Genomic DNA, 14,610 nt, shown 5'->3' with positions numbered 1-14,610 from the left:
TACATGTAAATATGACAGCTATTACCTTTCCCCCCCCAGGTTCTATTTCATACTAATATAGACATTTCAGTCTTTCAAATAGCAGCCACAAACACATACTCACCCATTGTGTATTCCATGAGAAATTGGTTGCTTTCACATTGTATTTCAATTGTAATGGGAGGCTGTGATTATAGAGATAAAAAAGTGTGTTCCAATTCAGTTATTCTATTCAAATCTCCATTTCTCAGTACAAATTTCTCTGCTTAATTGAAGTCACAGGTTCTGCATTGAGTTCAAAAAGGGTCCCATTAAATTAGATATATTATATTTAGATATCTTGCTGTTCTTGTCTTTTCTGGTTGGTCAAGATGTCTCAGTGATACATTTTGAGAATAAAATATAGTTAGAAAGCAAGAAAAAAGTTTGTTTAATAAACCAAGGAAACTATATTCATATCTATTAATATATCTCCTTTTAATTTGTACCATTTGATGAGCAAAATTTCTTACTTTAACATAGTCAAATTTTTAAGTCTTCATGTTTAATCCTGGAGTAAATTTTTATATATGATGTGATGGATAGGTTCATTTTTTTTTCATTTTTTTAATGTGAAAAACCATGTAAACCATGAAGCTAATTGTGCATAATTTATTGAATATTCAATTTTTACCCAGTTATCTATAAATATACCTGCAAATTCCAAATATTTTGATCATTTTCTCAGCACTCTATTCTGCTCCATTGATCTCTATCATTATCCCTGCACCAACTTCTTCACTGTCTTAAATATTAAAAATTTACAATAATCTTGATCTCTGCTAAGGCTAGTGGCCCACTTGTTCAAACTTGTCTTTGCTCTTATTTTTGGCCCATTCACTTTCAAGTAAAATAAAAATTAGATAGTTGACTTATAGATACTCACACACACAGGAATTATGTTGACTATATGGAATATTCGGGAGAGATGTGAAAATTTTATGACTTTGAGTGTTACCTATGAGCCTGGCATTCTCTGATTTGTTTTTTAACTCTTCTTTAAACAGGAAGTTCATTATTTTATATTTTTTCTTTCAGTTTATTTTAGTGTATATTTTAGCTACTGATATATCTTTTGAAGAAACAATTTCCTAAATGATTAGAACTAGTGTACAGAAACAAATCATCTTTGTTTATTGATCATGTGTCCAACAACCATGAAAGACTTATTGCTAATTCTATCAGTTTTTGCTTATATCCTTTGGTCTTTTAGGAGCAGTACCATCATCCCAAGAGAGTTGGGGTTATTTTCTTGATAAAAATGACCTGATGTGTTACTTGGGAAATGCATAAAACACAGGTGGAACTTCGGAAACCACATTAGACTCATTAAACATTTTCGGAAATCCATATTTCGGATGAGGTTGGTTTCTCATATGTTAATGTTAAGACTTCTAGATAATAACTCTTTTGTAAATTCTTGCCATTTTTATTACTTAATTTGGGAGATAAAATTCTGCTTTCTGCATTCCAGGTTAGAGCTAACTTTCTTCAGTATACCCTGAATCACACATTATTATTACTATCATCATTTATTTTCTTGCTGGATCACAACTCTTGCTGATATTTAAATGAAATCTAATTGTATTTTGTATTTCTATTATAGTTTTTACTCTGAATTTACAATATTAAAGTCATGTAATGATACTATAATATTAAATCTAAAATTTATTCTGTTTTAAATTTTACTCCTTAATTTTTCAGAAATTATTTTGGTATATGTAAATTTTTTAAAGTATCTAGCCATGTAAATCTAATCCAATCCTTTATCCACTAATATAAGAGCATTTTTTACAGTTACACTTGCTATTTTATTGCTTCTGTGTTTGTAAGTTTTGCTTATTTTTTTATTTCAGTGTTAATTCTATTCATATCTCCTTGAAAGTGACTTTCATGTATTAAGGCAGCATCTACAAACTGTGTTTTTGAAAAGCTATTATTTAATTTCAAAATATTAAGGGGGACAAATGTTTTTGTGACATGGACACCTTTTATGATGCTTAAATCGGGGCCTTCAGTGTGCCCATCACCTGAATAGTGTTCATTGTACCTGACAGGTAGGTTTTTACCTCTTCCCTTCCCACCCCTCTCTTCTTGATTTCCAATGACCTTGACATCTATTGGTGCCTATGTGTACCCATTGATGAGCTCCAATTATTAGAGAGTAATAGAAGCTATTTTGTTTTCCTAGAAAAGATTATTCCTTTGAGAAATGTTTTTTGAAAAGTTTGGTTATTAAATTTTCCTTTGGAGAGGTAATAAAATATTAATTTTGAAAACATACTACTAACATAGTTTATCACAGGTCACAATCCTGAAAACATGGTATTAAGGACTTTCATCTTTTTTGTCTATTTTTATATTTTAAATGTCATTTAAAAATATTTAGTACACACAAACAGTGGTGTTATTTTACTGGAATGCTATCATCTCATATAATCAGATACCTATTCATGGACTGTACTATAGTATGTTTTTAAATTTCAAAATATTAAAGGTGTACAAATATTTTTGGTTACATGGATAGTTTTGTAAACTGAGTCCCAGCTATAGATGTGCCTGCCACCCAAATAGTGTTTAGTACCCATTAAGTTGGTTTACTCCCCTCTCCTGTACTGTAGTATTTTAATAATTGCAGCTCTGAAACCTATTTTTCATTTTTTATTTATTAATAGCTATATACTCACTGGAATTTGCAAAAATAACACATAAAGCCCTATGTACCTTTATCCAATGTTGACATCTTATATAATTATAGAACAATATCAAACTTTTCAGCCATTATTTCTTTAAATATTTTTGTTTTTGTTATGCCTTGTGCTCTTTTCCAATTCCTTCTGGGACTAATATGATAATATGAGTTTGATATTTTTTATTGTCTTATAGATTACTGAGTTCACCATTTTTGTCATTCTTTTGCTCACATTGGATACCTCTATTGATTCTTTTCTCTGTTCTCTAATCTATTTTTGAGTCCATCCAGTGAAGTTCTTTTTTTTTTTTATTTCAGTTAGTTTACTTTTTGGTTCTGCAAGTTCCCTTTGATTATTTTTCATATCTTCTATTTGCCTTAAAATCCTTATCAGATAATTCTGAGTTATCTCAGTATTGGCATATTTTGAGTATTTTTTATTCAAATTGTTGTCTAGCTGTTTTGTATGATGACTTTTTTTTATTGTATCCTGGACATTTTGGGTATTAAATTGTGAGACCCAGGATCCTATTTATTCTTTTTTAGCCAACAAGCACCATGTGTAGGTTAGCAAAGGTCTTGTTGAGGATTTATGTTAAGCACACTATGGCCCGTTCATTCCACCCAATAAAATTGAAGCACTTACTGGTACCACATCATTGTCCCTGATAAGAAGTGGAAGTTTGGCTCCCAACGTGTTTTACTATATGACGTAAAATTACATGCAAATATTTGTCGCAGTTAAAGCTCCCAGATCTTGGTTTTACGTTACTTCATCAATAATGTCTATGAAAACATTTGTTCACAATAATATATCTCTCAGACATAAAAATAATTATCTTCAAATATATATGAAAAGAAAAATAGCCTACTCATTTGATGGTCATATAGCAGCTTCACTTCGTGTCTTTTCAACTCACTCTTTTCTGAAACACAATAATATTCACTTATGATTTGGGCAGCTATAATCTCTAGTTGTAATAAAAAGATGGAAGGCTGGTTAAAACTGGTTAAGAAAAAAAAAGAATGAAATCACGTACATACTTCTAAACCTCAAGTTACTTAAAAATCTCATTTAATTATTTTATGTAGTATATTAAACTTAAGATAAAGAGATGAAATAGATAAAATATGAGTACCTATTATGTTTTATATTCAATGTAGCTAAACTAAACTTTAACAACAAAACCTAAATAAACAAAAAAATAGGACATATGTTACCTATTTTAACTATGAAGAAATTGATGCTCAGAAAATTAATTTGTCCCAAACCATACAATTGATGATGTACTTCAAGTGTGTTTTAATTCAAGACAATACAACAATCTCTCAGAACTACTTTACTATTTTTAAGGAAATATTTACTTGATTTTGAAAGCAAATAGCTATTGACAAAGCCATTTTGGAATAAAACATATTTGAATTTTCAAAAGAAAAAGGCCTAAATTAAGTGTTTCTAATGATAGCAGAACTTTGAATCTAATTTATGTTTGAAAAAAAAGATTAATAAAACATAATTTCTACATGGAAAGGACAGATACTTACCCAAGAAAATGAACTTACATTTTCATTTATTTTCGTATAAACACCTTGTAAGAAATCAGATCCACTTGCTGCACATTATGTGTATTCAACATTAAAAAATTAGAATCATTGATGTTCTGGAAGTAGCAATATTATGTTCTATTATTAAATTATTGTAAAAAAATTCCTAGTTTATAAGTGCTTAATCACCAATGCAGCAGATATTTGAAGAGCTGCATTGCCAAATTTACTTTGTAATTTTAATTACTTTTTTCTTTTTGACTTTCTAATTAAATTTGTTCTTGTTAGTTTTGATGCTTTAGCATTTGTAGAAAACTAACTTTGTTGGCGAGACACAATAATAGTTTCATCAGAAATGATCATTTTCAATATGAGAGAGAGAAGACAGAGTATTATAAATATTATGACTCTTTAAAATATTGGAGTTATTTTAAAAAGTTATGTCCATGTTATAAAAATAAATCTTGAAAAGGAGCTATCAATATTTACCACCTAAGTATGTCAGTTTTATTGCATATTTTTGCATGATTATATACTATGAAATTTAAGTAGTTTCATGTGGTATTTGATAAAAGATAGATTTTATTATATTTTATTTCAGCTTATCATCATGGGGGTGCAAAAGTTCAGGCCACATACACTGCCCATGTCCCGCCCATCCCCCAAGTCAGAACTTCAAGAATGTCCATTCCCCAGACAGTGCGCATCCCACTCATCAAGTAGGCATACACCCATCCCCTCCCCCCAGCTCCCACCTCTGTCTGATACCCAATTGGTGTTATTCCCAAATGTGCACTTAGGTGATGATCAGGGAAACCAATTTGCTGGTGAGTACATGTGGTGCTTATCTTTCCATTCTTGGGATACTTCACTTAATAGAATGGGTTCCAACTCTCTCCAGGAGAACAAAAGGGACTCCATATCACCGTTATTTCTTATAGCTGAGTAATACTCCATGGTATACATATACCACAGTTTACTAATCCACTCATAAATTGATGAGCATTTGGGTTGTTTCCACATCTTTGCAATTGTGAATTGTGCTGCTATAAACATTCGGGTACAGGTGTCTTTGTTATAGAATGACTTTTGTTCTTCTGGGTAGATGACCAATAATGGGATTGCTGAATCGAATGGTAGGTCTACTTGAATCTGTTTAAGGTATCTCCATAATGCTTTCCACAGGGGTTGCACTAGTTTGCAGTCCCACCAGTAGTGTATGAGTGTTCCTGTCTCTCTGCATCCACGCCAGCATGTGTTGTTTTGGGACTTTTTGATAAAGGCCATTCTCACTGGAGTTAAGTGATATCTCATTGTGGTTTTGATTTGCATTTCCCTGATGATTAGGAATGTTGAGCATTTTTTCATATGTTTGTTAGCCATTCTTATATCTTCTTTTGAAAAATTTCTATTCATGTCATTTGCCCACTTTTTGATAGGGTTGTTTGATTTCTTCTTACTGATTTTCCTGAGTTCTAAATAGATTCTTGTTATCAGTCCTTTATCTGATGTGTAGTATGTGAAGATTTTTTCCCATTCTATAGGTTTTCAGTTTATTCTCGTGACTGTTTCTTTGGCTGTGCAGAAGGTTTTTAATTCAATCAGGTCCCATTCGTTTATTTTTGTTGTTGCTGTGATTGCCTTAGGGGTCTTCTTCATAAATTCTTTGCCTAGGCCATGTCTGAAAGAGTCTTTCCTACATTCTCTTCTAGAATTCTAATCGTTTCACACCTAAGGTTTAGATAAAAGATAGATTTTATAAAGAAACTTTATATTTGGGCACTTGGTCATTGTCAAAAGGTAAACAATTATTAATTATTGCAATTAAACAGAACTTGCTATTTAAAAAATTAAGATGCTAATTACTAAAACATAAATTTAAGTAATTTTCTATTTGTTTTTCCTTATAACTAATGTTCTTCAGCTATTTCTTCTGTTATGACACGTTGTTCATGTCAAAATTCTCAATATTCCTCAGGATTAAGTTCATTACTTACTTTATAATATTTTCTACCTACTATCATCCTGATGACCCCTATTCAATAGAGTATAAATCTTTTAATATTTGTTTAGTAGCTCATTCTAATACCGCCTTGATCCAAAGTTGTTTGAATTTCTCTGTATGGGTTGCTGAAGCCGTTTAATTGAGTGAGTAATTTTCTAAAGTCAAACATACTTCCTTCTCAGTCCACTCAGTTTCCAAATGTATTCAAAGATTTTGGGACTTAAACCCATACCCCTAAATTATTTTCTCATCTTGGGGAATCATCATTCACACAAGTCTGCTTTTCCTTTAATACTATCAATGAACCTACAAATTCTTTGTTACACTAATTAGCTATCATAGAAAGACTAAAGTAGTGTTTGATATTATATATATTGATTAGTATTAGTCACTCTCCATTCATTCCCAACAGAAATGACCTTCTCCCATGTACCACATATTCCCAGTGGCTGAGATGGTGACAATAGACCATTTTTCAGTAAATTTTGGATTTCATCTGTTTTGTGGACAGGATGGTATCTCAGATATTATACAATAAGTCTTTATAGATATAGACTTCCAGTCCAGTCCATTGTGTGATGCTGCCCATCTATCCCCTCCCTCCCAGTAAAGATGACATTGTGTTGTTTCTTTTTATGTCCAATCTAACCAATTGCACCACAGAAAACATACATTTTTTAAAATCCATGGTATTAGAGCTTTTAAGGGACAATATTAAAGCCCACACTGTACAGTCATGTCCTGCTATAGTTTAAGGTTGCTGTTGTTTTCCACAAGCTCATTTCGCAGGGACTATCCAGCAGTCCTTCCTGGGTGAGGGTTCCGGCCCTCCTGGTGCGTTGCTGGTGGTTCCCGCACCCCATCAGCGCCAGCATTCAGTTCCTCCGCTCATTTTGAATTGCGTTGTCTCTCCAGGCTTCTCTACAGTTGCAGCTTGTTTCCTAGAAGACAGTTCTCTCTAGTGTCCCTTTCTGGGTTAACAAATATTATGCCTCCCTGTGGGGAGTCGAGCAAACTGCTTGTGTACATGATGGCCTTTTCCCCGTAATATATGCTTTCTTAAAATTTATATAAAGGAGCCAAAGTCTTTATTTAAATTCAATTGTAGGCATTAAGTACTTAATGGACATTATTTTTTATTTTTAGAATACTGGACATATCAGGCTATTGAAAAGAGAGGTAGTGGGAATCAAAACTACCCCTCAACCATTTGCTTAATCAAAATAATGAGCCGTTGTTAAATTCCAGACTTTAGTCTTGCTTAATTCTTAATACCAGGGAGGCTGGGGCAATTCTAAAGCTTCCCGTTTAGCATAGCCAATTAAAACATGTTAAAGTCAATATGTTCACGAAAAACACAAAAGCAACATGCCCCAGTTACATATAATGTCTGCTATAATAATATCCTTACCATTTATAAATTCAAGACAAAGCTACTTGACCACCAAATAATCTTTCCAGTCACACTTCCAAGTGTTAATATCACCTGTTCATTCTTTTCCCTCCATCACAGCTTTTCCATGTGCAAAGGCATTCACATTAGAGCATTTTCAGACCCACTCTCTATTTTATTTCAAAGAAATTACTGTACATTGGGCCTCTGTTTTTAGTAGCTGCTTAACTGAGGGACAGATCAGTTGCTGCCTCTTTGTTACTTTCTCAGTGACTGCATCTGAATCTGGGAACCACTCCTACCACAGCACCTGTCATTTCTGTGTTCGTGACATTAAATTCAGTGTTTCCCGCTGGTATTCACAGAGCCAGATTGAAGTTATTTTTACCCCAGCCACATCCTCACAGTGGAATGTCGTATTCCACGTGTGCGTAGGGGAGCCATGGGAGTTACTGCTCCCAGGGTAGGTGTGACAAGTTCTGAACTTCACCCACTGCCACACATCAGACGTTATCATCTCTGCAGCATCTGAACACAGGAAGTTTCAGCCAGATGGGGATTGACTGCCCACTCAGATAATTGCTGCATTCTCAGCTATCTGAAATACACGTTTTAGCCCCTGACCATTAATTCTAAGAATCCATTTCAATAGTCATTTACTAGGCTTCTATTGAAATTGTTCTGTAAAATGCCGAAGTTCTTTACCCTCAAGCGATTATTATTAATAATACATATGCTCAGCATTTATTAGTAACTTGCTTTGGACAACAACTACCTCTCCAGTCTTTCAGAAATGAGTAGCGTTCGCTGTTACTTTATGAGTGAATGTGACCCCTTTCCAGACATTCTGGAGAAGAAGGCTTTCGGGTAATAGGCAAGTGTCTTTTCTGCTTTTCTCCTGCTCGCATTTTCTGTTTTAAGGCCTCATTTTTTCCAGTGCCAAGAGCAAAAGATAGGCAAGGAGATTTTTCACTCTCTTCTCCTCTGACTTCTATGAGCAATTAATACACTTAGCTAATTCTCTCAGATTCTAAGTCTTTTTCTTCCATGTTCCATTCAGAAGCTATTCATCATAATTAACATCAACGTTTCCCCACTTCATGTAAAGTATGAATAGCCAGCCATCCTGGCATTAACTCCACATGTATTTTTCCATCTCTTACTGTATCTTGCTAAAAAGTGCCTTAGTTATCAGCATTTGTGCAGCTGATAAATAAGACTTACCACTGCACTAATCTACGATAACATGAAGAGAAACTAGATTATTACATCAGACTCACATAAGGCAAGTTGCACCTTTTCTGTTGCTCAAGCCACAAACTTTAACATCATCTTCAATTTTATTCTTCCTCTCAAACCCTCTCATCTCTCTCTTTGAAACATATCTGATGCAGAGTCTGAACAGTCTGAACATCTCTTACCCTGTCTACTGTCACCATGCCAATCCAAGTCACCATAATTTTTATTGCGATAGTATCATAATTTATCTCTGTGCTATTCCCTGCCTACTTTTATATTATCTATTCTGAACACAGCAGCCAAGGATGTATTTAACAAAATGAGTTCATGTTGATTTTTTGATCAAACTTTCCAACTTCCTCAAAATAAAAGCAAAAGTTCTTGCCATGGCTCTCTTTGCCTTCCACAACCAGGTCTCTTACTACTTCTTTCCTTCCTGCCACGTCCTATGACAAGTTGTTGCCACTCCAGTCTGGCTAATCTCCTTGTAGTTATTAGGAAATGCTCCCCAACACACACTCATGCACAGATGCACACTCAGCTCAGAGCCTTTGTGCATGTTCTTCTTTCTCTTGAAATGGTCTTTCCTCAGGTATACACAGGGCTCGTTCCTCTGCCTTCATGTCTCTGTTCATGTCTCTCCACTAGAAATTTTCATCTGAATGAGTAGCCACTTCCTCACCTTCCCTCCAGCTGCTGTATTGTCATCTACAGCACTTGTCACCATCTGACCATGGTGCAGTTACTGATTCATTCATTGATCGCCTATTCCACTTCATTAAAATCCAAAATCTCTGAAACCAGAGACTTTGTTTTGCCTCTAAAACTCTACTGCAGATATTAGGCACTAGGAAAGATATTAACAAATCAAATATTTGTTGAGGAAATGAATGAATACTTGCATGAATGCATGGATGAGTGAATAAATAATTGATTTTTGGAAGTAGCTTCTGATACTAATATTCTCAAACATTTTCCCACATGATTAACTGAAAGACAAATAATGTAAACCTGCTACTGTAAGTATGTTTTCTTCCTGTTTTTCCAAACACAAACACAGAAAATAATTTTAAAATTCTATTTGTATATTTAATGCTAATATTTATTTTAGAAGATTGTTTGGCCTGTCAGTTTGGAAGAATGAATATATATATATGTATACATGAAATCTAATATTTTAGTGAGTTTACTTAAGTTCTCTATGTTTGAAGATGAACTTTTCTCAAAAAGCTCATTGAACCTTTTTTCTTGAAGTATATATAGAAAAATACTTATATGCATGTAGCAAAGGATTTCTTTTAAAAAAATGGCATTAAAAATGGATCAACAAATGTGCCAAAATTAAAATTAAAATCTCCTGTATGTCAAATGTCAACTAACATGGAAAATGAACTCAAGCCACGGTCTGAGAGAAGATATTTTTAAACTTTAGGTAATGCTACAACAGTGTCTGTAATACTGGGAAAGATCAAAACGTCCTCTTTCTCAGTAGAGGAATGGATGAACTGTGGCTTATACAACACTTCTGGTAAAATGAAGTTGAGCAAGAAGTGAAAAAGTACATAAATCTCAAAATAACATTAGCTAAAAAAAGTTACAAAAGTATATGCATGTATGATACCACTTATGTAATTTAAAATGCAGAACAACAGCATATATTATATAAGTTTGCGTGGAAATCATACATAATAGTTATGCCGAGAGAGGGAAAAATAAGAAATTCAGAATGACGCTTTAAAAGTCTCTGTAATTTTTTTAAAAGAACAAACTAGCAGAAATTTTAACAAATTTTATCTCTCTGAATGGGTGTCACTTTCTGAATCTCTGTATCTTCCCCCTAAACTTTAAAACAATCTCAAACTTACAGTTCAAATAATGTTTTCTTTCCCAATCTATTTGAAAATAATGCCTCATCAATCATAAATACTCTCGTATTTCTTCTAAACACATTCTTCAATATAACCATCAAAATAAGAAAATTAACATTGATCCATGACTACTATTCAACACTTAGCCTCCATTGAAATTTTAAAATTTCCTAACATTTTTTTCATTCAGAAAGATCCAGTTTAGAATCTCACAATGCATTTAGCTATCATTTTAATTTTCTTCAATCTGGATCATTTCTTCATCTTTTCCTTTACTTTCCTGATTTGACACTTTTGATAATTACAGGTCAGCTACTTTGCAGAGGGTTTTAGGGAGTATTCATTTTTAACTAAGTTAAAAAGAAAATCTTTCCCAACCCAGAAAACTTCTCCATAAAACTAGAAGGGAAAAGCATAGTTTTAGTTTTATTACTAAGTAAGCATTATACCCGAGTGTGATTTCAATCACAGGCAATCTGCTAAGAGATTGCAAAAACAGAAGGAAATCTCACCCTTTTATATAGCAAGCAGAAGCAACCATTGCATGCACGTTCTCCTATAAACAACCAGTCCTCGAGTAAGAGGGCTTGACAGCACCATTTGTCACACATAGTCCATCCCAAATTCACCGGTAGTTGGTATGGCCATCTGGGTTCACTAATTGGCGTTATCTAAAGGAAGGATGAACTTCTCGTATCTGTATTCGAGGAGATGGTTCTACAACTTGGAGTGAGGTGCCCACTCGCCAAAGTCAGGCTGCCTCTCTCCCACAGAAACGGAGAGATACGTGCTATCTTCATTGATGATGACATTTCAAATAGATGGTTCCCAGGTCTTTAAGAAAGACATTCCTCACTCTGCAAAGCTGGCAAGAGCCTTATTAAGTTTTTAAAAGGTTTGCATAGAGACAAAGAAATTAGAAGTTTTCCAAAGTAAATGTTCTAGGAAAAGAGGAGTTTCTTCCTTTATTTTCAACAGAGAGCTTTTTCCATTTTATTTTTTGATTTGTATTTACTCTCATAAGTGCCACTCAAGTTGGATGTGTTTAATGTTTCCTAATGATTAGACTCAGATTCTACACCTTTGGCAGGAATAACACAGAAGTAATTTTGGTTTTTTTCACTTCATCCTATCTGTTGGTACCTGATTTCATTGTACCCCATCAATGGTAGTGTTAGTTTTGATCATTTCACTGGGGTGGTGTGCCAGGCTTTTTCATTTTCAAGTTACTTCTGAACTCCCTTTAAAATTAATAACGATTTTGTGAAAAGTTTCCTGAAAAGAAGAGAGATTCCTCATCATACTTTCAATGTATTCACATATTTATTTCAGTCAGTAGGGGCTTGTAGCTTTCTCTTTTTATTCAAAGGGATATAATCTATTAATACAATGACTTATTTTTGTCCTCCATTATTTCTTATTTGACCAGTAGAAACCCCTTCAAATTGGCTTATGTTTCCTTTTACCATATCCCTATATTGTTGGAAAATTTCTTTACTTTTTAGAAAAAAAAAATAATGATGCTTCAAGGTAATGTTGCACTTTGTTTGCTCCAACCCTGAAATCAGCCATTTCTCCAAGGAAGTCTTATTCTTTTTACTGGAGAATTGTTCATAGAAACCAATATCTAAATACTCAATGTGCTTGATGCCATTAGTCTTTTACTGTTCCCTCTCTATTCGGTAGACACACCTAGCAGGGGTGTGTGCATGTGTGTGTGTGTGCACAGCTGTATATATTTCTATGTCTATATATCTATATTGAAGATAATAAATTCACACTGTTATCTCCAGTTCAAATCCAATAACATGGGGTACATTCTGTTTTTCACCATTTCTGTATTTGTAACTTTTTTTCTAATAGAAAACTATATCCCTTTATCCTTCTTAAACCTAATTATGTGGTTTATACCTTTTGTCTAAATCACCACTTTCAACCACTTTCACTAACACCACCGCTTATGCCCGTTTCTCCACTATGTAGAATCACTACTCAACCTGGTCCACAGCTAACGACTCCCCCTTTGGGCGACTTTATACCTATATCAAGTTCAAAACCGTGTGTTAGGCTGTCCCCTTCCATGGGCCCTCCTCACCCAGCCCAGGCTGCTAGACCCCCTCCTGCAATCCGCTCCATGTGGGAAATCCTCTCATCCAACTCAGGTTCTCCCTTTCCAAGGGAACGAAAGTGAAACTCCAATAGGCTATTTAAAAAACATTAAAATCTAACTACATAAAAAATCCTGGTTTCCTGAAGACATCCCTTTGCCAGGAGTCTCCAACTATTCTGGACTGGATACTTCAGTAGGACTCACAAGGACTTGACATACATGTAGTCGCATTCACGACTATGGTTTATTACCTGGAAATACTGTCTACCAGGGAAGCTCATCAAAGAATCAGCACCCAGGGTGTTTATCAGGGCCAGTCACTAGGCAACCTCTGTCTGGCACATACAAACATTCCAGACTCCCAGAAGGAAACCAAGTATGCACCATAAAATATATTGTAAGTACGAACAGTTTAAGCCAGTGAGCTGCTCATCAGTTCTGAAGATGATGAGAACACTCCCAAATTTAAGTGCAGAGACTTTAGTTAAGGCAAACCTTGCACATAGGTTTTTGAAAGACAGCAGTCAGGCCTGCCTGCTTTCCTGCAAAATCACTGACGTTTATTTTTCTTTACGTGTAACTTAGAGTTTCTTTCCCTCATGTCAACACCATTAGATCAAGATATGGAACATTTCAGCACTCCCAAATGTGGTGACTGTTGAGATGCCTGTCACTCTAATGAGCTGTAACTGCTTTTTATCTTCATACAAATGGAATTATACACTATATACTCTTTTGTGTACTCAACATGATGTCTGTGAGATTCTTTCATATCATATATGTCAGTAGTTTATTCTTTCATATTGATGTGTAATATTCACTTTCATAAATAAACTACAATTTAAGTACACATCCAAGTATAGTTAGTGATTTGAGTTGTTAAAAAAAAACTTGAAAGTTTTTAAGAAGAAAGCTGATGGAACATTTTGTACAAGTCTGCATTTGGATATAAGAGGCTGTTGTGTGTATCACATGCTCAGAAGTGTAAATTATAGGATTACGAGGTATAACTAAACATCATAATGTATGTCTACACCGTGTATATTATTTTCAATATTTTTTAACATTCTGATAAGATTTGCCTTTTAATTAAAGCATTAAGTTGATTTACATTTAATGGAATAACTGAAAGAATCGGGCTAACATCTTGCTACTTGTCTTCTAATTGTTCTTTCTACTTACTGTTTATTACTCCTTTCTTTCTTTTGTATTAACAATTATTTTCATTATTCTGTTTCTTTATTCCTCCTCCATTAGCTTTCTAGCCATATCTTCTTTTTATGTTTCTTAAGAGTGTTGAGCTTTGTTCTGGCAGGCAGTTACACTACCGCAGGTCACCTTGTTCCTGCTCAGGCTTGCTGCTAAGCTTTGTAAAGGTTGTTCTATTTCAGTTTTTTTCCTTACTCTTAGAGCATAACCTTTACTTTTATGACATGATTCCTGTCCCTAGGACTTGGCCTTTCTAGAAGATCACCTGAACTGTGTCTTCTAGTATAGTGTCTTCACTCTGGCTAGATTTCAACTTCATCTTCTCTCTGTTCTGGGTGGCCTCTAAAACCTCGGCTCCGATTTTGGGGTTACCATGCTGTGGCTCCCTTCTCATGTACCCTGCTACCAAATCCTCTCTCCTTGCAGTCCCTGCTTCTTCAACCATGTGAGACTAACGCTTTCTGGTGTTTTCTAAATCCCTGGGCAGCACTTCGAAAAATGCCTTCAGGAACAAATTCTGGTGAAATGGGC

At 34.3% G+C, this 14,610-nt stretch overlaps 1 long non-coding RNA gene across 1 annotated transcript; it reads right to left on the bottom strand.

Moving 5' to 3' along the window:
• Positions 1 to 224: 224 nt before the first annotated feature.
• LOC123626823 lies at positions 225 to 13,156 on the bottom strand. The gene is made up of 3 exons (XR_006731030.1): positions 13,122 to 13,156; positions 3,583 to 3,636; positions 225 to 264 (listed from the first exon to the last, which is right to left on the bottom strand). It is a non-coding gene; the product is annotated as an uncharacterized LOC123626823 (long non-coding RNA).
• Between the last annotated feature and the right edge of the window lie 1,454 nt (positions 13,157 to 14,610).

Source organism: Lemur catta, chromosome 23, assembly GCF_020740605.2.
Source record: "Lemur catta isolate mLemCat1 chromosome 23, mLemCat1.pri, whole genome shotgun sequence".
Lineage (NCBI taxonomy): Eukaryota > Metazoa > Chordata > Mammalia > Primates > Lemuridae > Lemur > Lemur catta.
This window is presented reverse-complemented; position numbering and strand designations above follow the sequence as displayed.